This window comes from Papio anubis, chromosome 15 (genome assembly GCF_008728515.1).
Source record: "Papio anubis isolate 15944 chromosome 15, Panubis1.0, whole genome shotgun sequence".
Lineage (NCBI taxonomy): Eukaryota > Metazoa > Chordata > Mammalia > Primates > Cercopithecidae > Papio > Papio anubis.
Genome location: NC_044990.1, coordinates 23,853,468 through 23,875,067, shown reverse-complemented (window position 1 = coordinate 23,875,067; position 21,600 = coordinate 23,853,468). Strand labels below are relative to the sequence as shown.

Below are 21,600 nucleotides of genomic sequence, written 5' to 3'. Positions count from 1 at the left end.
CGAGGTGGGCGATCACCTGAGGTCAGGAGTTCGAGACCACCTGGCCAACATGGCAAACCCAGTCTCTGCTAAAAATACAAAACTCAGGCAGGTGTGGTGACAGGTGCCTGTAATTCTAGCTACTCAGGAGGCTGAGGCAGAAGAATCACTTGAAACTGGGAGGTGGAAGTTGCAGTGAGCCAAGATCTCAACACTGCATTCCAGCCTGGGCAACAAAAGCGAAACTTTGTCTCAAAACACACACACACACACACACACACACACACACACACACACACGAAAATGGCTAGTTAGGACTGGAATAAGTAAGTAGATGTCCACCAAGTTGTACTGGCCACAGCAAGCTGTGACAGGGCTATAGTTATCTTAGGTTGAAATCTCTTTTCAGTAAACTAACCCATTTCTTTGTTTTGGAGCTCTTTCTGAAGGGGAGTCTCCTGAAACACTTCCTTAAATTCCAAACACAGTTGTTTGGAAAAATCCCAAGTGGATCTACAGAAGTCCCAAGGCTGCCAAGCCAAGACAGTCAGAGAGATTCATGTGTCCTTAGCAGTCAATAGTGTCTGGGCAGCAACTCGGGGAAGGAATCAAAACTTTGCAGAAATTCCAGTGTCGGGCAGTGGCTGTACACTGATTTTACACTCCTCTTACAGCCATGTTCTCTAAGCCACGCTAAAACCCAGTAATTCGTTCCTTCTCCTTGCTGCATTATGAACATACTACTAACACTAGCAGTCATCCCTGAATACCTGCTGTCAGGCATTGCTATACATTTTCCTCACAATCCTATGAAAGAGGTATCATCATCCACATCTCACAACTGAGCAAACAGCCTCAGAGAAGAAAAGTAACTTTCCCTAGTCAAAGCTACCAAATATTCAAACTAAGGTCTCTCTGAAGGATCACATGACCACTCCTCTAGGGACTACTTTGCAGCCAAACACTATCTTCCAAAGGCTGCTAAAAAAAATATTGGTGGGTGCAGGGCAGGGAATTCTATACATGCAGAATAAATATAGAATTTTCCAGCAGAGGAAACAAAAAATTTTATTTTTAAAAATGTTAGCTGTTGGCTGGGCATGGTGGCTCACACCTGTAATCCCAACACTTTGGGAGGTGGAGGTGGGTGGATCACTTGAGGTCAGGAGTTCAAGACCAGCCTGGCCAACATGGTGAAATCCCGTCTCTACTAAAAATATAAAAATTAGCTGGGCGAGGTGGAGATGCCTGTAATCCCAGCTACTCAGGAGGCTGAGGCAGAAGAATCGCTTTGAGCCCAGGAGGCGGAGGTTGCAGTGAGCAAAGATGGCACCACTGCACTCCAGCCTAGACGACAGAGTGAGACTCTATCCCCCCGCCACAAAAAAAAAAAAAAAAAAGAAAAACTTGTTAGCTGTTAGTGACTGGCTGAATAATTCTTTTTTTTTTTTTTTTTTGAGATGCAGTCTCGCTCTGTCACCCAGGATGGAGTACAGTGGCACTATCTCCGCTCACTGCAACCTCCATCTCCCAGGTTCAAGCAATTCAGCCTCCTGAGTAGCTGGGATTATAGGCATGCGCCACCATGTCCAGCTAATTTTTGTATTTTGGGTAGAGATGGGGTTTCACCATGTTGGTTAGGCTGGTCTCAAACTCCTGACCTTGTGATCTGCCTGCCTCCGCCTCCCAAAGTGCTGGGATTAGGCATGAGCCACGGCACCTGGCCCAAATTTTTTTTTTTTAACTTAAAAACAAACATGCCGGGTGCAGTGGCTCACACCTGTAATCCTAGCACTTTGGGAGGCCAAGGCAGGTGGATCACCTGAGGTCAGAAGTTCAAGACCAGCCTGGACAACACCGTGAAACCCCATCTCTATTAAAAATACAAAAATTAGCCAGGCATAGTGGTGGGCGCCTGTAATTCTAGTTACTTGGGAGGCTGAGGCAGGAGAACTGCTTGAACCTAGGGAGCGGAGGTTGCAGTAAGCCGAGACCGCGCCACTGCATTCTAGCCTGGGCAACAAAAGCGAAACTCCATCTCAAATAAATAAATATATAAATAAATACAAAAAAAAGTGAAAAATACAAATTAAAAAAAAACAACAAAGTTGTTAGCTGGGCTAGTCACACATATCTGTAATCCCAGCTACTTGGGAGGCTGAGGCTGGAGAATAGCTTGAGGCCAGGGGTCCAAGACCAGCCTAGGCAACAGAATGAGATGACCATCTCTACTAAAAAAATCCAAAAAATTATCCAGGCATGGTGGTAGGCGACTCTAGTCCCAGCTACTCCGCAGGCTGAGGTGGAAGGGGCACATACGCCCAGGACTTCAAGGCTGCAGTGAGCTATGATCATGACACTGCATTCTGGCAGCCTGGGTGCCAGAGCAAGACCCTGTCAAGAAAGGTTAAAAACAAGTTTTCTGAATGAAAATGTCTATACAAATTAAGAATTTCAAAGGATTCTCCCTACACTTAGGATATATGCTAAGTTACACATCCTGTCTACATTTTCTCTTACATGGTTGCTTAGTGTTTATTTTCACCCACCTGACCTCATGTGCACAGCTGTAAAGGGAGGTAATTAAATATAATACTAGCTGCTGGTACTTCTGAACGCTTTCCAAGTTTCTAAAATTTATTTATTTAGAGGCGGAGTTTTGCTCTTATTGCCCAGGCTGGAGTGCAATAGCATGATCTCGGCTCACTGCAACCTCCACCTTCTGGGTTCAAGCGATTCTCCTGTCTCAGCCTCCCGAGTAGCTAGAATTACAGGAATCCGTCACCACGCCCGGCTATTTTTGTATTTTTAGTAGAGACAGGGTTTCTCCATGTTGGCCAGGCTGGTCTCGAACTCCTGACCTCAGGTGATCTGCCCGCCTCGGCCTCCCAAAGTGCTGGGATTACAGGCGTGAGCCACTGCTCCCAGCCGTTTCTCTTATTTAATTCCTGATAAGTTCTTTCAGTTTTACTTGCTGTTTCCTTTTCAGTCTGAACTCTTAAACTGTAATCGCACAGCCTTTAAGGCTTCTGTGCTCTCATACATTTTTGTTCCTTGCTGGACCGACTGCCCTTTCAATAATGCCCTTTCATGAACTTTTCCTATTTCCTGTTCTTTTTAAAGGTGCAGAAGGAAAACTAAGGTCATCACAGACTTCCAAAAAGCGGGGTTTAAAAGAAATCTTCTAAGTTACCATCTCGTTTCACGTTAATTAACTGAGTCCGCGGTCACAAAGCTTCGCAACGGCAAAGCCAAAAGCAAAATTCATGCCTTTCAACTTTCTCACTACCCAAGTAGGACGGCAAGCCGAATCCGCAGGGCAGTGCCAACACTGTTTTTGCTACTCTTGCGCAGAACAAAAATGCTAATCACTGCAACTGCTTTACATGAAATTGCACCTAGAAAGACTTTAAAATCCAGAGGTATATTAACTCTCCAGGCAATTTCCTCCCAGCCTAGCATGTGCCACGAGCGATTCCGAATGTGGTGTGCCCTCTCCCAGAATGCGAAGCTCGCGGGTGCTCAGGCTGCCGTTTGAATGAACCCACGAGTGGGAGGGACGTACAGGCAGGGTTGCAAGCCCGGGGCACGCGTGCAGACGCAGAGATGCCACGACGGGATTCGCACTCGGATCTCAATGACCCTGGAACAGGAATCACCCCACTCCAACAGCGATGCACCAGCCCGACCCAAGGAGGGAGCAGCCCGAGAAGCGGAGCCCTGTCCCAGTCCCCCGAACCTCGCGCCCCGCCGAGCCCCGCCCGGCCTGCGAACTGGAGAGAAAAGGCAGCCCAGAGCACGCCCGATTGCAAAGGAGGCTCCCAGGAAACCGCAGCCCAACCCTACCCCAGGCCGGGGTTCCGGGAGCCGCAGAGAAAGAGGGGCCGGCGGGAGGAGGCGCGGGCCAGGACTTACCTGGAGGCGGCGGCCCCACACCTCCTGCAACCCGGACTCAGTTGCTACAAGAACCGGAGGCCGCTCCAGGAAAGGAGAAAATGCCGCGCCGGCCCAGGAGCCTGCGCGCAGCCCCGCCCCGCCCCGCCCGCTCAAACTCGCCGACCTCCTCAGTTCCCATTGGTTTCTGCCAGCACTAGCCACGCCCATAGCACGCCCCTGACCTCCCCCACGATAGAGACACGGAGGGGCGGGGCCAGCACCAAGTCCCTTTCGGGATCTTCCACTGCGGCTGCCTGAGGAGGAAGCTGCCCGGGACTCGGTGGCGCCTGATGTGGCCTCTGAAATCGACTGGGAGGTGGAAGAGAAATTTGGGGAACGCATCGAGAACCCTGGAAAAGCAACCTTCTCAGGGGGCGGTTCTCTGTGCCCGCGTGAACCTTCACAGTTGGATGGAAGTAAATTTGCCCTTATTTTTTTATACCCCAGCTTTTAGCTTGAAAATGTACAGATTAGCGTGGCCGGACGTGGTGGCGGGCGCCTGTAATCCCAGCTACTCAGGAGGCTGAAACAGGAGAATCGCTGGAACCTGCGAGGCGGAGGTTGCAGTGAGCCAAGATCGCGCCACTGCACTCCAGCCTGGGCACATGTTTTGTTTTGTTTTGTTTTGTTTTGTTTTGTTTTGTTTTGTTTTGTTTTGAGACGGAGCCTCGCTCTTGTTGCCCAGGCTGGAGTGCAGTGGCGCCATCTCGGCTCACCGCAACCTCGGCCCCCCAGGTTCAAGTGATTCTCCTGCCTCAGCCTTCCGAGTAGCTGAAGGCGGGTGCCGCTGAAGGCGGGTGCCGTGGCTCACGCTTGTAATCCCAGCACTTTGGGAGGTCAAGGCGGGCAGATCACCTGAGGTCGGGAGTTCAAGACTAGCCTGACCAATATGGAGAAACCCCATCTCTACTAAAAATACAAAAATTAGCCGGATGTGGTGATGGCACCTGTAATCTCAGCTACTCGGGAGGCTGAGGCAAGAGAATCACTTGAACCTGGGAGGTGGAGGTTGTGGTGAGCCGAGATCACACCACTGCACTCCAGCCTGGGCAACAGAGCGAGACTCCATCTCAAAAAAAAAAAAAAAGAAAAGAAAAAAGAGTAAATGTATATGTATAAAACTTGCATCTATTGATGTAAAGTGCTACTCCAGGAATCTTTACATTCCTTGGTTCATTCAAGCCAAAGAAATGTTATTTCCATTTTACAGATGATGAAACAGAGTTTTCATGAGATAACTGGCCCAGGGCCATCTCTCTCATTTCCTTCTTCTGTGTCTCCAGCTCAGGCCCCAGGCAGAGCTTAAACAATCCCTTTTCCGTCCTCCAAACTGGACTCCAGGTGAGTACCTGGATTTTTGCCACGCACTGTTTTGAAATCAATAAAATATGGACCTGTTTGAAGTATCCCCTGAATTCTGGCCATAAAAACAAATACAATCCCCAGCCTGTGGGGGAAAGTCGTTGGAATGCTTGCCTTTCTAGGGCAGGGAAATAAGAACATGACCCTTTCTACCTCTCTCTCACCTCACCAAGTCCTTTCCAGACTCATGACTGTGTGGCACTGCATACTAAGTACTGGATTCCTCCCTTTCCTGTAAAGCTGTTGGACACCCAAACTCTACCATTACCCTAAGCCCCACCAGCCTGTGCTACTACTCACATGATACTTAGAAATACACAGGAATCGCCAAACTTCAAGTATGAAGATCCCTTTGTGGGTTTTTTTGTGCTTTTGTTTTGTTTTGCTTTTCAAGACGGGGTCTCGCTCTGTTACCCAGGCTGGAGTGCAGTGGCCCAGTCACAGCTCACTGCAGCCTCAAACTCCTATACTCAAGCAATTCTCTTGCCTCGGCCTCCCAAAGTGCTGGGAGTACAGGCATGAACCACCATGCCTGGCCAAAGATCTTTTGGAAAGAAAAATGAATTTTTTAAAACTCTGGAGTCCCTGTAAAATAGATGTTAGTATTCTCAGTGTCCATTATGAAAACACATATTGAATTTGTGGGCTCCCTGCAGTAACCTTGGGTTCCCCCAAGGGTCTTAGCCCATGAATTGGAAACTATTTCTCTAGGGAATAGTAACTTGGTTGCAGCAGCATAACCAGTTTAGAAACAAGAATAACAAAAAAAAGGCTGGACGCGGTGACTCACACCTATAATTCCAACACTTTGGGAGGCCGAAGCAGGTGGATCACCTGAGGTCAGGAGTATAAGACTAGCCTGGCCAACATGGCGAAACCCTGTCTCCACTAAAAATGCAAAAATTAGCTGGTCATGGTGCTGCCTGCCTATAGTCCCAGCTACTTGGGAGGCTGAGGCAGGCGAATTGCTGGAACCTGGTAAGCAGAGATTGCAGTGAGCTGAGATTGTGCCACTGCACTCCAGCCTTGGCAACAGAGCGAGACTCCATCTCCAAAAAAAAAAAAAAAAAAAAAAAAGAATAACAAAAAAAGTAGTAAGTCCAGAAATATATCTATGAACTATTCAGTGCTAGTCCCTGTTGGAAGCAGCTTCTTCTTCATCTATTCTTTGGCTTCAACTTCCCCCCTATTTGGCTCTTTGTGCATGTTTTTTATCTGACTACAGTTAACACACCCAGGTAGCAATATGGAAATGAAGACCTAGGTTCTACTCAATCCTGGTCACAACTTTATTAGCTCTCTGGCCTTGAGTTCATTAAAGTCCTCAGTTGCAAAATGGAAACAATACCCTCCCTACAGAATGTTAAATGAGGCGACGTGTGCAGAAACGTACTTTGTAAAATGTAAGTGCTGTAGAAATTTGAATTCATCTGGCCATGGTACTCACCAGTTTAAAATTCTTCATTGGCTCCCCAGTGTCCTCAAGATTAAAAGTAAGCCCTCAGGCTGGCACACAAGGCCCCTGACCAGTGGTCCTTAAAGCCCTCCAGCGGTAAGAATCTAGTTCCCTATCCGCGTCACTCATGTACTTGCCTCTCAATCCTGTATTCTAAAGTCCGGCCATATAGACACTTCTCAAGTAGCTGGACTTTTTTTGCCACTTAAGACTTTTATTAGCAAACTGTTAAAACAGTAAGATCCATACAGCCAAAAGCCCTCACTACACTCCCTTAGGTGGATGATGCCAATCTCTATGAGGAGCTGGGCAGCAGGAACCATTTTTTACCCACATCCTGGTTTTTCATCATCTTGGCAACTGTATGTGCACTATATAGTGGCAATAAAAAACAAATGCTTTGGAATCAACTACAATTTGGTAAATGTTTGTGTAACCACATTAAACTACAGGAATGGTGCAGATAATATGGACCTGCATCTTGCCAAGAATGAGTCTAGCAGGTTTTTCTGGATGGGGGTCCCTCGGTGCTTGCAGAATGAAAGGCCTTAGTCAGACCTTTCAGGGGTAGTATTTGGTGGTTGGTGGAAGGAGGAGGTTGTATCTGACTGAGACATCTGGTCACCTCCTCTCCTTGGCAAAATGGAGTAGCAATGAGCCATTGCTACTCCTAACAAGAACACCTGGACAGGCCAGTGTTCCTAGCTGGTGTACTGGGAATGAGCCCATGACATTCTTTATCATTATATTTTTTTGCAGCAGTTCTCAATCTCAATGAGATTTTGCCCTCCAGGAGACATTCGCAATGTCTGGAGTTTTTTGGTTGCCTCAACTAGATGCTTGCTACTGGCAAGTTGGTAGGGACCTGGGATGCTGCTCAACGTTCAACAATGCCCAGGAAAGTGGCAATAGTACTGAAGTTTGAGAAATCCTGTTTTATAGGAATGTTGCTTTGGGCATTTGTTTTTCCTGGTTACAGGTGCTTTGTTGAGAATGCATCTTTTGTGTCAGTCATTGAATGGTTGTATAAAATACTCATAGCTCCCCAAACACAGTGACACTCCCTTTTACCTCTGCGACTTGGCACACACTGTATTGCACCTGCTGAGTTATTTCTCTTGCTAAGTTCTTCGCATCCATCAGGCCTCAGTTTAGACACCATGTCCTCTAGGAAGTCTCTCCTAGTCCCTAAAAACTGGGTGCAGTGGGTGCCTGCCCACGTTGTGCATCCATGCTGCTATGAGAACAGTTACCGCACTTCAAAAGAATGAGCCGTTTTCTTTTTTTTTTTTTTTGAGACGGAGTCTCGCGCTGTGTCACCCAGGCTGGAGTGCAGTGGCGCGATCTCGGCTCACTGCAAGCTCCGCCTCCCAGGTTCACGCCATTCTCCTGCCTCAGCCTCCGAGTAGCTGGGACTACAGGCGCCCGCCACCACGCCCGGCTAGTTTTTTTTTTTTTTTGTATTTTTAGTAGAGACGGGGTTTCACCATGTTAGCCAGGATGGTCTCGATCTCCTGACCTCGTGATCCACCCGCCTCGGCCTCCCAAAGTGCTGGGATTACAGGCTTGAGCCACCGCGCCCGGCCTTCCGTTTTCTTGACAGTCTTCCCATGGAACCGTAAGCTCCTTGGGGTAGGGACCCAGTCTTGCTCACTACCGTATTCTTAGTGCTCAGCATAGCACCTGGCACTGTGGGCCCCCAATAAATATAAGCACATTTGGAGAGTCTCTATAATTTGAGGGTTGGCAGGAAGACAGAGTCAGGACGGAGGCTTTTTCAAATTGTCTGTCCCTTCCTATTGCTATCACCACAGTTGTAAGCCCTGCTCAAAAGTACTTCTGCTTCCTTAGATGTGTTCCAGTAGACACAATGGTAAGAACAATAGTGCAGGGAAACTCATGTGAAGTCTGGTGAGTTGTACTTAGAAATCTGGTTTATTTAATTTTGCGTTATTCTCTGCATTTATTTATTTTGATATCTTTTTAAATTTTATGCCCAAGGGTTAGCAAATTATGGTCCATGGACCAATTTATCCAGTTGCCTGTCTTGGTATAGCCACAGAATTAAGAATAGTTTATATATTTTTTTTAATTTTTATTATTATTATTTTTTTTTGAGACTGAGTCTCTCTCTATCGCCCAGGCTGAAGTGCAGTGGTGTGATCGCGGCTCGCTGCAACCTCCACCTCCTGGATTCAAGCGATTCTTGTGCCCCAGCCTCGAGAGTAGCTGAGATTACAGGTGTCCACCACCATGCCCAGCTAATTTTTAGTAGAGACGGGGTTTCACCATGTTGGCCAGGCTGGTCTGGAACTCCTGACCTCAAGTGATCTGCCCGCCTCGGACTCCCAAAGTGCTGGGATTACAGGCGTGAGCCACCGCCCCCGACCCAGTTTTTATATTTTTTTAAGTGGCTACATTTTAAATGGTTATGTAAGTATCTACAAAATCTCAATTTTGCCTCCTGGGCCCTAAAGAATAAAATCTTCACAATCTAGTTCTTTACAAAAACTGTTTGCTGATCCCTACGTGAGCCTTTAGCAAAATTTGCATTTGAATATTCCAGTCTGGTCTCAGCTGTGCCTTGGCTGTCGTTTCCTGAGCCTGTTGGGGTTCATTTGGTAAAAGGGGAAATGGCACAGCCTGTAACAGCCTGTAACAGTAGCAGAAGCAACTGTCATGAGACCTTGAAGAAGACCTCCTGACAGCCTTACCGGACACTCTTGTAACAAGATTATCTTAATACAATCAGTACAATGTATACACTTTACCAAATTATCTCACACCTTCATTTTAAAGTCACAAGTATAAAATCAATTGCACATTTTAAATTGAAATTGCAAGGTAATCTGTAAGATTCCCTATGAGGATAATTTCTTTCTTTACCACTACACTTCGCATGAATAGCAGACACATGCAGATTGTCTTACACTTAATGGTTAGTACTAAAAATATTAGTACTATGGGTTTGATTTAGCTCGTCGTTTCTATATTTAACTCTAAACCTTCCAGAGTTACATGATCATATAACAACAGATATACCAGCCTAGATGAGCTGGGTAATTGGATGATGAAAAAAAAAAATCAGGACATTAATGAGATTGTTTATCTTGAAGAGATCTGAGACTGGGCGCCAGGACTAGGGAGCTATACTGGGCTGGGTCCTGAAACTGCTACCCCAAAACACGGTGCTTTGACATACTGAACTGAACAAGAGGCCACATCTCTCTAACTTTCCTCCCATCTTCCTGTCTCTCAATCCTCTGTCTCTCCCGAAGCACAGGAGGAAGTTGTACTCTGAAGGTCCTTTGTCTGCCTGAAGTCTGGATCCACCAAAAAAGAAAACAGTTACCTCTGGTCCCTTCCTCAAGTTTTCATTAACTGAACTCATTGCAAGAAGAAAGACAACTTGGTCCACACACATGGATAGACTTTCGTCACAAACCACTGTTTGCTCATTGGGTCCAACAGAGTTTGTCCCAGGCCGTTGTATATTTCAATTCCATTGACTTCCCCTGAAGATCATTTACTACCTTCCTAAATCATCCACGTTTCCCCATCTCCCTTTCACTCAAGAAGAGGATATGAGACCTTCAGGAAGACCTCCTGACAGTCTTACCGGATGCTCTTGTAACAAGATTCTCTACCCCACTGTGTGGTGAAGAAATCGCTCTTGGGGATTTTCCCCCATGCACATTAATAAATTTTGTCCGGCATTTCTCCTATTAATTTGCCTTTTGTGAATTTATTTTCAGCAAGGCTTCAGACAGCAAAAGGGAAGTTTTCCTTTGGCCCCCTCCAATGTTTTTTTTTTTTTTTTTTGAAACAGATCTCATTCTGTTGCCCAGGCTAGAGTGCAGTGGTGCCATCTCAGCTCACTGCAACCTCCGCCTCACGGGTTCAAGCGATTCTCCTACCTTAGCCTCCTGAGGAGCTGCAACTACAGGCATGCGTCACCACTCTTGGCTAATTTTTGTATTTTTAGTAGAGACAGGATTTCATCATGTTGGCCAGGCTGGTCTCAAACTCCTGACCTCAGATGATCCACCCGCCTCGGCCTCCCAAAGTGCTGGGATTACAGGTGTGAGCCACCATGCCTGGCTCCCTACAATTATTATATGTCCCATTTTTATAGAGAAGTTGTGTCTGATCCATCAGCAGGGACCGTGAGGAAGGTAAGCCTTTCTGTTGTCATTGAGTTTTGCTACCTTCATCCCTGGGCATTTTTCTGCCAGTTATACCCTTCTCCAGTTTGTTCACGTTCTTTTTTTTTTTTTTTTTTTGAGACAGAGTTCTACTCTTGTTGCCCAGGCTGGATTGCAATGGCACAATCTCGGCTTACTGCAACCTCCGCCTCCTAGGTTCAAGTGATTCTCCTGCCTCAGCCTCCCGAGCAGCTGGGACTGCAGGCGCATGCCACCACACCCAGCTAATTTTTGTCTTTTTAGTAGAGATGGGGTTTCACTATACTGGCCAGGCTGATCTCAATCTCTTGACCTCATGATCTGCCCGCCTTGGACTTCCAAAGTGCTGGGATTACAGGCATAAGCCACCAAGCCCAGCCTTCTTTTAAACCTTTTTTTTTTTTTTTTGAGATGGAGTCTAGCTCTGTCACCCAGGCTGGAGTGCAGTGGTGTGATCTCTGCTCACTGCAACTTCCACCTCCCAGGTTCAAGCAATTCTCCTGCCTCAGCCTCCTGAGTAGCTGGGATTACAGATGTGCACCACCATGCCTGGCTAATTTTTGTATTTTTAGTAGAGACGGGGTTTCACCATGTTGGTCAGGCTGGTCTTGAACTCCTGACCTCATGATCTGCCCACCTCGGCCTCCCAAAGTGCAGGGATTACAGGTTTGAGCCACTGCCCTCGGCCTCTTTTTAACTTTTAAAGCCTAATTTGGGTGGAGAGAGAGAGAGACAAAAAAAGAGAAACAAATCACAGTTAAAGGATTAAGAATAGTGATAACTTAAAACTTCTCAATAGCAATTCTGGAAACTAGAAAATGATGGAGCAATGACTTAAATTTGAGGGGAAATCATTGCCAAATAATAATATCCACCTAACCAAACCAGCAATGGGAGAATTCAAAAGTTACATATGTGCAAGCTCTTTTTTTTTTTTTTTTTTTTTTTTTTTAAATGGAGTCTTGCTCTGTCACCCAGTCTGGAGTGCAATGATGCAATCTCAGTTCGCTGCAACCTCCACCTCCTGGGTTCCAGCGATTCTCAGGCCTCAGCCTCCTGAGGAGCTGCAACTACAGGTGTGTGTCACCACACTCGGCTAATTTTTGAATTTTTAGTAGAGATGGGGTTTCACCATGTTGGCCAGGCTGGTCTCGAACTCCTGACCTCAGGTAATCCACCTGCCTTGGCCTCCCAAAGTGCTAGGATTACAGGCATGAGCCACCACACCCAACAGGTGCAAGCTCTTAAAGAATTTACCTCTTTCATGTATGTGTCCCCAAGAAAGCTAATGAAGGATATTCTTCCCCAGAACTAAGGAAGAAACTGAGAAATGGAGTTCAGGAAATAAGAGACCAGCAAAGGAGGATGGGGAAAGGAATTCTCAAGATAACACTGGAAAGAAATCTCCACTCCAGCCTGGGCGACAGAGCGAGACTCCGTCTCAAAAAAAAAAAAAAAAAAAAAGAAATCTCAGAACAGCTGGGCACAGAAGACTTGAGAAGATGGCGAAACACAGTTTCTACCAAAACAAACAAACAAAACCCAAAAAACAAAAATTAGCTGGGCATGATGGCACACACCTGTAGTCCTCAGCTAGTCAGGAGGCTGAAGTGGGAGGATCACCTGAGCCCAGGAAGGTTGAGGCTGCAGTGAGCCGTATCGTGCCACTGCACCCCTGGGCAACAGAATGAGACCCTGCCCCCCCCAAAAAAAAAGAAAAAATTCAATCTGAACCTTAACTGGAATTGCTTGTATTATCTTTTTTAGCCCATCATTTGGCTAAATATTTCACTCTCTAACTTTCCGAGTTGCTTTCACATAGGTACTGCCAAAGCAAGCTATCAGACTTAAGTTTATCACAGGCAAAATTTAAAGGGCAAATTGCAACCTCCAAGAGATGAAATGAATGGCTCTTTTCATGAAAAAGAAGTTGGGGAACTGTAAGTGATCCAGGGCACTGCATGCTGAGAGCTTCAAGCATAAAGGGTAGTAAACAGGTGGCTCCCAGGGGTAATTTTATCCAGAGTGTTCTGCAGTGTGGCTTTTCGGAGCGTCAGGGAGGACAGTGCCCCAGCTCGTCACTGCAGAAACGCCCTCGATCGTTCAAGTATATTCACAGAATAACCAAGGAGAGCACAGTCAGAACTGACACCGGTTTAGGAATTGGAAAATTGAAAGTTGTATGACCCTGTGAGGACTGTGTTCTCAGTTCTTGGAACTTGCCCTAAGAACAGACTGTCATGCTCCATTTTTGCCTCTGATAAAGAGCATACATGAGTTTAGCACAAGGACTCTGAACATAACCATGACATTTCCATCTGGCAATAGTGGAAGGGTCAGGGAAGCTGGCTGAGGCCCAAGGCTGGTGAAAAAAGTCTGAGCTGTTCTGACGGGTCCAAAGCCATTTATGTCCGTGGCTTTCAAACTTGTTAAACTATAACCCACATTAAGAAATGCATTTTACATCATAACCCAGTAAACACATATACACACAAACACACTACTGAGACAAACATTTCTAGAAGGAATACTTACTGTATCTGTAATGCACCGTATTCTTTATTATTCTATTTTATTTTTTGTTCATACTGTTCATAACCCACTAAAATGAAAATCCAGTTTTGAAAAAAATACTGATTATAAAATTCCAATCAGGCTGGGCACAGTGGCTCATGCCTGTAATCCCAGCACTTTGGGAGGCCAAGGCGGGTGGATCACGTGAGGTCAGGAGTTTGAGACCAGCCTGGCCAACATGGTGAAAACCCATCTCTACTGAAAATACAAAAAACTAGCCAGGCATGGTGGCGCGTGCCTGTAATCCCAGCTACTCAGGAGGCTGAGGCAGGAGAATTGCTTGAACCCGGGAAGCAGAGGTTGCGGTAAGCCAAGATCACGCCATTGCACTCCAACATGGGCAACAAGAGTGAAACTCCATCTCAAAAAAAAAAAAAAGTCCAATCAAACCATACTCTTTGTTTTTTTGTTTCTTTGTCTTTTTGTTTTGTTTTGTTTTGAGTGCAATCCCAACACTTTGGGAAGCCAAGGCAGGCAGATCGCTTGAGGCTAAGAGTTCGAGACCAGCCTAGGTAACATGGTAAAACCCTGTCTCTACTAAAATTACAAAAATTAGCTGGGTATGGTGGTGCGTGCCTGTAATCCCAGCTACTTGGGAGGCTGAGGCAGGAAAATGGCTTGAACCTGGAAGGCGGAGGTTCCAGTGAGCCAAGATCGTGCCATCGCACTCCAGCCTGAGTGACAGAACAAGACTCTGTTTTAAAAATAAATAAATAAATAAATAGTTGTTTAGGTTGAGCAGCAGCTGACCCTCTGACAACTCATCTTGAGGCCTTATGCTGCTGGAAAATTCCTCTCCCAGTGGGTGAATTGAAGGAGAGCTTCTGTTTTTATGTTAGACATAGCCACCTGTGACCTTGACAGTGACTTGGTTTGGTCATCATTTGTTTGTTTTTGTGTAAATTTAACTGCTATCTAAATAGCCATAAAATGGTTAAACAATAATCCTCGGTGAACACATAGTGTCTCACTGCAAATTCTGCAGCTGAGGGATGGCAGACCATGGAAGACCAAGGAGTTTCCGAGAATTGGGAGAGTTGCCCGAGACATTTGGTCAGGAAGATACCTTTTCCTTATGCAAAGTCAAGAAAGGCGTTTAGGTCCATAAACCTATAGCACCTGGGGCCAGTCTAGCAGGCAACGTTGACAGAGTCTTTTCAATACAGGAGAAATACCATCCCCAACACTCATGCACACTTGTTCAAAAACATATCTTTTGGAACCAGGTAAAGGTGATGGTTGCACAACACTGTAAACACACTAAATGTCACCAAGTTGTGCACTTTAAAACACGTAAATGGGTTGGGCACAGTGGCTTACGCCTATAATTCTAACACTTCGGGCGGCCATAGTGAGCAGATCGCTTGAGCTCAGGAATTGGAGACCAACCAGGGCAACATAGCAAAACCCCATCTTGACAAAAAATACAAAAATTAGCCGGGCATGGTGGCACGTGCCTGTAGTCCCAGCTACTTTGGAGGCTGAGGTGGGAGGATCGCTTGAGCCCAGGAGGTCAATGCTGCAGTGAGCTGTGATGGCGCCACTGCACTCCAGCCTGAGTGACAGAAGAAGAGCCTATCTCAACAAAAGAAAACAGTTAAATGCTATGCAAATTTCACCTCTCTCTCTCTCTCCCCTTCTCTCTATCTCTCTCTTTATATATATATATATGCACATATATATATACAAACACACATATATATACATATACATACACACATATATATATTTTTTGGAGACAGAGTCTCACTCTGTCGCCCAGGCTGGAGTGCAATGGTGCAATCTCGACTCACTGCAACCTCCGCCTCCCAGGTTCAAGTGATTCTCCTACCTCAGCCTCTAGAGTAGCTGGCATTATAGGCATGCACCACCACACCAGGCTAATTTTTTGTATTTTTAGTAGAGACGGGTTTTACCATGTTGGCCAGGCTGGTCTCGAACTTCTGACCTCGAGCAATCTGCCGGCCTCGGCCTCCAAAAGTGCTGAGATTATAGGCATGAGCCACAGTGCCCAGCCTATCAATATTTTTAATTAAAAAAAAATATATATATATATATACACACACATATATATATATATGAACATACACCACCAAAGCAATACAAATGTGACTTTTTTGGTTATTATTTGTTCTGGTTTTCTGGCACCCTGCATAGTTGAGGCAGAAAGGTTTTAGGGATTTAATTTCAAGAAAATGAAGATAGAAAGATAAATGATTGTATAAATAGTGAAATAGCTGCATTTTTTTAAAATGGGCTTTGCAGATGCTGCCACCACCAGGAGCCTTGCACTATCAGCCACGGTCAACCCCACGGTGTTCTTTGACATCGCCATCGACGGCAAGCCCTTAGGCTGCGTCTCCTTCAAGTTGTTTGCAGACAAGTTTCCAAAGACAGCAGAAAAAAACTTTCACACTCTGAGCACTAGGGAGAAAGGATTTGGTTATAAGGTCCTTGCTGTCACAGAATTATTCCAGGGTTTATATATCAGGGTGGTGACTTCTCATGCCGTAATCGCACTGGTGGAAGTCCATTTACAAGGAGAAATTTGATGACGACAACTTCATCCTGAAGCATACAGGTCCTGGCATCTTGTCCATGGCAAATGCTGGACCCAACACAAATGGTTCCCAGTTTTTCATCTGCGCTGCCAAGATTGAGTGGTTGGATGGCACGCATGTGGTCTTTGGCAAGGAGAAAGAAGGCATGAATATTGTGAAGGCCATGGAGCGCTTTGGATCCAGGAATGGCAAGACCAGCAAGAAGATCACCATTGCTGACTGTGTTTTATCTTAACCACCAGACCATTCCTTCTATAGCTCAGGAGAGCGCCCCTCCACCCGGTTTGCTCACAGTATCCTGGAATCTTTGTGCTCTCGCTCAGTTCCCTTTGGGCTCCATGTTTTCCTTGTTCCCTTCCATGCCTAGCTGGATTGCAGAGTTAAGTTGATGACTATGAAATAGAAACTAACAACCAAAAAAAAAAAAAAAATGGCTAGTTTGATATAGCTTAGCAGATGGCCTAGAGCCAGGGTCCAGGACTAGCCATTGTTTCATTACCTCCTCCAAAGCCCAGGGGAGCCCATCTCATCCACAATCCCCTCTGAGTGTGATCAACAGTGGTTACACATGACCCATCACCCGGTCACACAGATAGGCCAAGGGAGACATGGATAGAGGCCCAAGGTGGCCTTCAGAGCTCTGCCCTATGCCCCTCTGCTGGATGGTGAAGGCTGTCCCACAGGAACTCTCGGGACATTTGACATAAGGCACGAGTGAAAATCTGCTGATACAGATAAGAGCAGTAGAATCAGAGGCAAAACAGCTCCATCCCTGTCATGGTGGAGCCCCAGACCAGGGATCCCCACAGTTGCCCAGTTCTGAAGAGTCACTTGCCAGGTATTGTGATGGTGCCACCAGAGTTGCTATCAGAGCCACGGGGCTACAAGTACATCCCCGACCACTTCCTGTATGGCCTCATCACGTGGCCCGAGACAACTTCCTGTGTCCTTTATTTCCCCATGTAGCCTTATAATTGGCCTTCATTCATGGAAATAATCTGAGGATGTGCCTGCTCCTTGAAACCCTGAAAAATCTAATTTACATCTAAATGCCACAAAAGGAAGCCACTAAAAAGATTCTGGTCACATCTTCCTTCTCTAATGAAGGATTGGTGGGGACTCTCTAGAAGCCATTAGTAGGGCAACTTGTTTCTAATCCTCCTCTGCTGTGCCAGCCTCCACTATGGAAGCTGAAAATGTTAAATACTTCTTTCCCGGCTGGGCGCGGTGGCTCACACCTGTAATCCTAGCACTTTGGAAGACCGAGGCAGGCGGATCATGAGGTCAGGAGATCGAGACCATACAACATGGTGAAACCTCATTTCTACTGAAAATACAAAAATTAGCTGGGTGTGGTGGCACGTGCCTGTAATCCCAGCTACTCGGGAGGCTGAGGCAGGAGAATCACTTGAACCAGGGAGTCGGAGGTTGCAGTGAGCCAAGATCACACCACTGCACTCCAGCCTGGCGACAGAGTGAGACTCCATCTCAAAAAACAAAACAAAACAAAAAAAATTTCTTTCCCAGCCTTTCTTGCAGCTAAGCATGGCCACGTGACAAGTTCTGTACAACGAGACAAACATGAAACTCTTGGGCAGTGTAAGGGGGAGTGTTTGAGAAAGCCTTTACTTCTGTACAAAGAGGACAGGCCGAGGAGCGGTGGTCACTGGCACTGCCCCTTCCCCATTCTCTGCCTTGAATACAAACATGGTACCTGCAGCCGTGGCCACAATCTCACTCTCACAAAGTAACAAGCATGTTAACAAAAGGCCCACGTGCTAAGAAAGGCAAGACTGAAAGAGAGAAAGGGTCAGCGTCTTATTGACATTATCGGGCAGCTAAACCAATGCCAGCAACTTTCTACCTCCAGGCTTCTTGTTTCTTGAGAAAAAGACCACTTTAACTGGGTATTATTGCCTATGGTTTTCCTCACTGATAACACTGTATATGTAAAACTAATAACAAAATGTGCATCATAGGCCGGGCGCGGTGGCTCCCCCAGCACTTTGGGAGGCCGAGGCAGGCGGATCACTTCAGGCAAGAAGTTCAAGACCAGCCTGATCATCATGGTGAAACCCCGCCTCTATTAAAAATGCAAAAATTAGCCGGGCATGGTGGTGGATGCCTGTAATCCCAGCTACTCGGGAAGCTGAGACAGGAAAATTGCTTGAACCCAGGAGGCGTTCAAAGACATGGGAGGCATCTGGCCGGGTGTGGTGGCTCATGCCTATAATTCCAGCACTTTGGGTCTGAGGCGGGTGGATCACGAGGTCAGGAGTTTGAGACCAGCCTGACCAACATGGTGAAACTCCGTCTCTGCTAAAAATACAAAAATTAGTTGGGTGTGGTGGTGGGCGCTTGTAATCCCAGCTACTCAGGAGGCTGAGGCAGAAGAATCGCTTGAACCCAGGAGGCAGAGGTTGCAGTGAGCTGAGATTGCGCCACTGCACTCCAGCCTGGGCAACAGAGTGAGACTCTGTCTCAAAACAAAACAAAACAAAACAAACAAACAAAACCTACAGGAGACATTTTCTGAGATGGAAGCCTCTGCACTCCAGCCTGGGCTACAGAAAAAAAATAAAAGTATCCTAGATTTATAACTTATTTAAGTAAACCTTTAAGCAAATCACATGTTATTGATTCCACAGCAGGATTCAGTCACTCTGACTATTTCTTGTACAACCTCAAGTGGTTTTATTTGGTGTTTTTTTGTTTTTTGAGACAGAGTCTCACTCTGTTGCCCAGGCTGGAGTACAGTGATATGATCTCAGCTCACTGCAACCTCTGCCTCCCGGGTTCAAGCGATTCTCCTGCCTCAGCCTCCTGAATAACTGGGATTACAGGCATGCACAACCACGCCTGGCTAATTTTTGTATTTTTAGTAGAGACGGGGATTCGCCATTTTGGCCAGGATGTTATTGAACCCCTGACCTCAGGTGATCCACCCACCTCGGCCTCACAAAGTGCTGGGATTATAGGCGTGAGCCACCACGCCCGACCACAAGTTTTAAAATCACTTTGGGTTTTAAGGAGAGTCTTGTGAGGGACTCTGCATATACCAGTGTCCAAGCTCTGCAGACATGCCAGAAACAGAGTGCTTTCTGTTTGACTGTGCCTGCTCTTACACAGACACTACTCGTGTGCATGGTTGTGGATGGCTTCATGCAGTAAGAGTATAAAGACCTGACTCAAACACACAATTAAGCACACTTTATCACTGCTCATGTGAATGGGAGCTACTATAGAATCAAGGCATGAAATTGTTAGGGGTTGATTTGAGACAATACGGCTGGCCCTAAAGGACATTATGCTAGGTGAAATGAGTCAGTCACGGAAGGACAAATACTGCATGATATCGCTTACATGAGGCCTTTAAAATAATCAAACTTACAGAAGCAGAAAATACAATGGAGGCTGCCAGAGGATGGAGGAAATGGGGAGTTTTTCAATGGGTGTGAAGCTACAGTTACACAAGATGATTAAGATCTAGACATCTGCTGTATAACATAGTGCCTATGGTTAACAGTATACCATGTCGTGCACTTAAAAATTCGTTAAGAGGGTAGATTGCATGTTAAGTGTTCTTCCTCGCATACACACACATAAAAAGGCAGAAAAGGGGACACAACGAAACTTCTGGAGATGATGAACATATTTGTTACCTTGATTGTGGCAATGGTATCACAGGTATGTGTGCATTATAACCAAAGTCATCAAATTGTATACACTTAAATATGCACAATTTTTTTGTATATCATTTGTACTTCAATTATAGCTGGCAAAAAATTAAAGCATTGTAAGTTAAAGAAAAAGGAAAAAAGAAAAGAAAAGAAAAGGTTGGGCATGGTGGCTCACACCTGTAAACCTATAAGCCTAGCACTTTGAGGGGCCAAGGCAGGTGGATCGCTTGAGTCCAGGAGTTGGAGACCAGCCTGGGCAACATGGTGAAACCACGTCTCTTAAAAAAAAAAAAAAAATACAACAATTAGCTGGGCATGGTGGCACACACCTGTGGTCTCAGCTACTCAGGAGACTGAGGTAGGCGGATCACTTGAGCCCAGGAGGTTGAGGCTACAGTGAGCTGAGATCACACCACTGTACTCCCCCTGTCTCAAAAAAAAAAATGAAGGGAAGGGAAGGGAAGGGAAGGGAAGGGAAGGGAAGGGAAGGGCCCCTGTACAGAATCTAATATGGACATAATACATCATGTAAAAAAAAATTAGAGGATAGTTGTTAGAGAAATACATAGCCACACACATATTAACTATCTTCCCAAAATGCTCAATGTATTTATGACCTAAAGAGCTGATACTTAGCTAGCCCACATAACAGGAGCTCTAAATAGAATAGACACTGAACCAGTGCCGGGTAACTAACAAATTCCTCTGCAGAAGGGCAGCTCTAGAAGCAGATGCATTTCACCCTCGTGCTTATGCTGGAGCTGATAACAATGTCCTGCTGGGTTTCTCTCCTCATCACGTCCTTCCCCACAGGTCAAGGCCAGATCTCAGTTGATGATTCGAGTCACAAGGACATGCATTCCTCTCAGAGTGGACAAATGCCAAACTTGCTCTGTGGACACCACACAAGGGTTTTCAATGGCTAGAGGTCTCTATATGACCTGGAACTCCTAGCCTTAATTTTGACTTTCCAATAGTCTAGGAAAAGTTCTATATCCAGAGATGCAAGTACTGACATTACCACCATCACCCTTTCACCTACTTACCTAAAAAGGGTTAACTAGACCTTGGCTGGGGCTGATAGATCTAGGCAACAGAGTGCCCTCTGTACTGTGACACTCTGTCTATTTCTCAGATGTAATGCAATGTCCACATAAATAAACAGAATGACTCTTTCCCCAAATATGTTTCCTTTAATCAAAGTTCACTGAAAAACAAAAACTAAGGATGATTTAACAAAGTAGTTTGTATGTGGTGTTCATTGTCCTCTTTCCATTTATACTAAAAAGAAAAGAAGGCTGGGTGCAGTGGCTCACACTTGTAATCCCAGCACTTTGGGGAGCTGAGGCAGGTAGATCACCAGAGGTCAGAAGTTTGAGACCAGCCTGGCCAACATGGTGAAACCCCGTCTCTACTAAAAATACAGAAATTAGCTAGGTGTAGTGGCACGCACCTGTAGTCCCAGCTACTCTGGAGGCTGAGGCAGGAGAATCGCTTGAACCCAGGAGGCGGAGGTTACAGTGAGCCAAGATCACACCATTGCACTCCTGCCTGGGCAACAAAAGTGAAACTCTATCTAAAAAGGAAGGAAGGAAGGAAGGAAGGAAGGAAGGAAGGAAGGGAGGGAAACTTGATAGAATGGTCAGATGGCTTTTTCAGTGTAACTCTATCATACACAGCATGATATGAGTGCTAAATAAATGTTAGGTAAGTTATCAGTAAAGCCAATCTGGAAATTTACAAGATTCGACTGAGAATTGTTTCCTGTCCTCGGTTGCTGTGAGAATACCAGGGGAACAGTACCAGGACTTGTCCAGGATGAATGTCTTCAACTTTACACCTTATTACTTGCTCTCACACACTAGTGC

The 21,600-nt window shown here is 45.8% G+C and overlaps 1 protein-coding gene and 2 long non-coding RNA genes across 8 annotated transcripts in view; 2 read left to right on the top strand and 1 right to left on the bottom strand.

Annotated features, from left to right (window-relative positions):
- SLC25A30 (solute carrier family 25 member 30) overlaps window positions 1-21,600 on the bottom strand; it is a 76,190-nt gene that overhangs the window by 22,724 nt on the left and 31,866 nt on the right. For 4 of the 6 annotated variants that reach the window (XR_639748.4, XR_002518350.2, XR_639749.4 and 1 more), the window contains exon 1: window positions 3,895-4,027. The exons of 1 other annotated variant lie outside the window; for it this stretch is intronic. The gene's annotated coding sequence lies outside the window, so the exon portion shown is untranslated. Of the gene's footprint in view, window positions 1-3,894; window positions 4,029-21,600 lie in introns of those variants that run through there. One more of the 6 variants, XM_021929603.2, reaches the window with a different exon arrangement.
- Window positions 4,156-10,462, top strand: LOC108582876. Its single transcript, XR_004178694.1, has 3 exons — window positions 4,156-4,331; window positions 5,126-5,256; window positions 10,017-10,462. It is a non-coding gene; the product is annotated as an uncharacterized LOC108582876 (long non-coding RNA).
- Window positions 10,768-12,385, top strand: LOC116270574. Its single transcript, XR_004178695.1, has 2 exons — window positions 10,768-10,908; window positions 12,227-12,385. It is a non-coding gene; the product is annotated as an uncharacterized LOC116270574 (long non-coding RNA).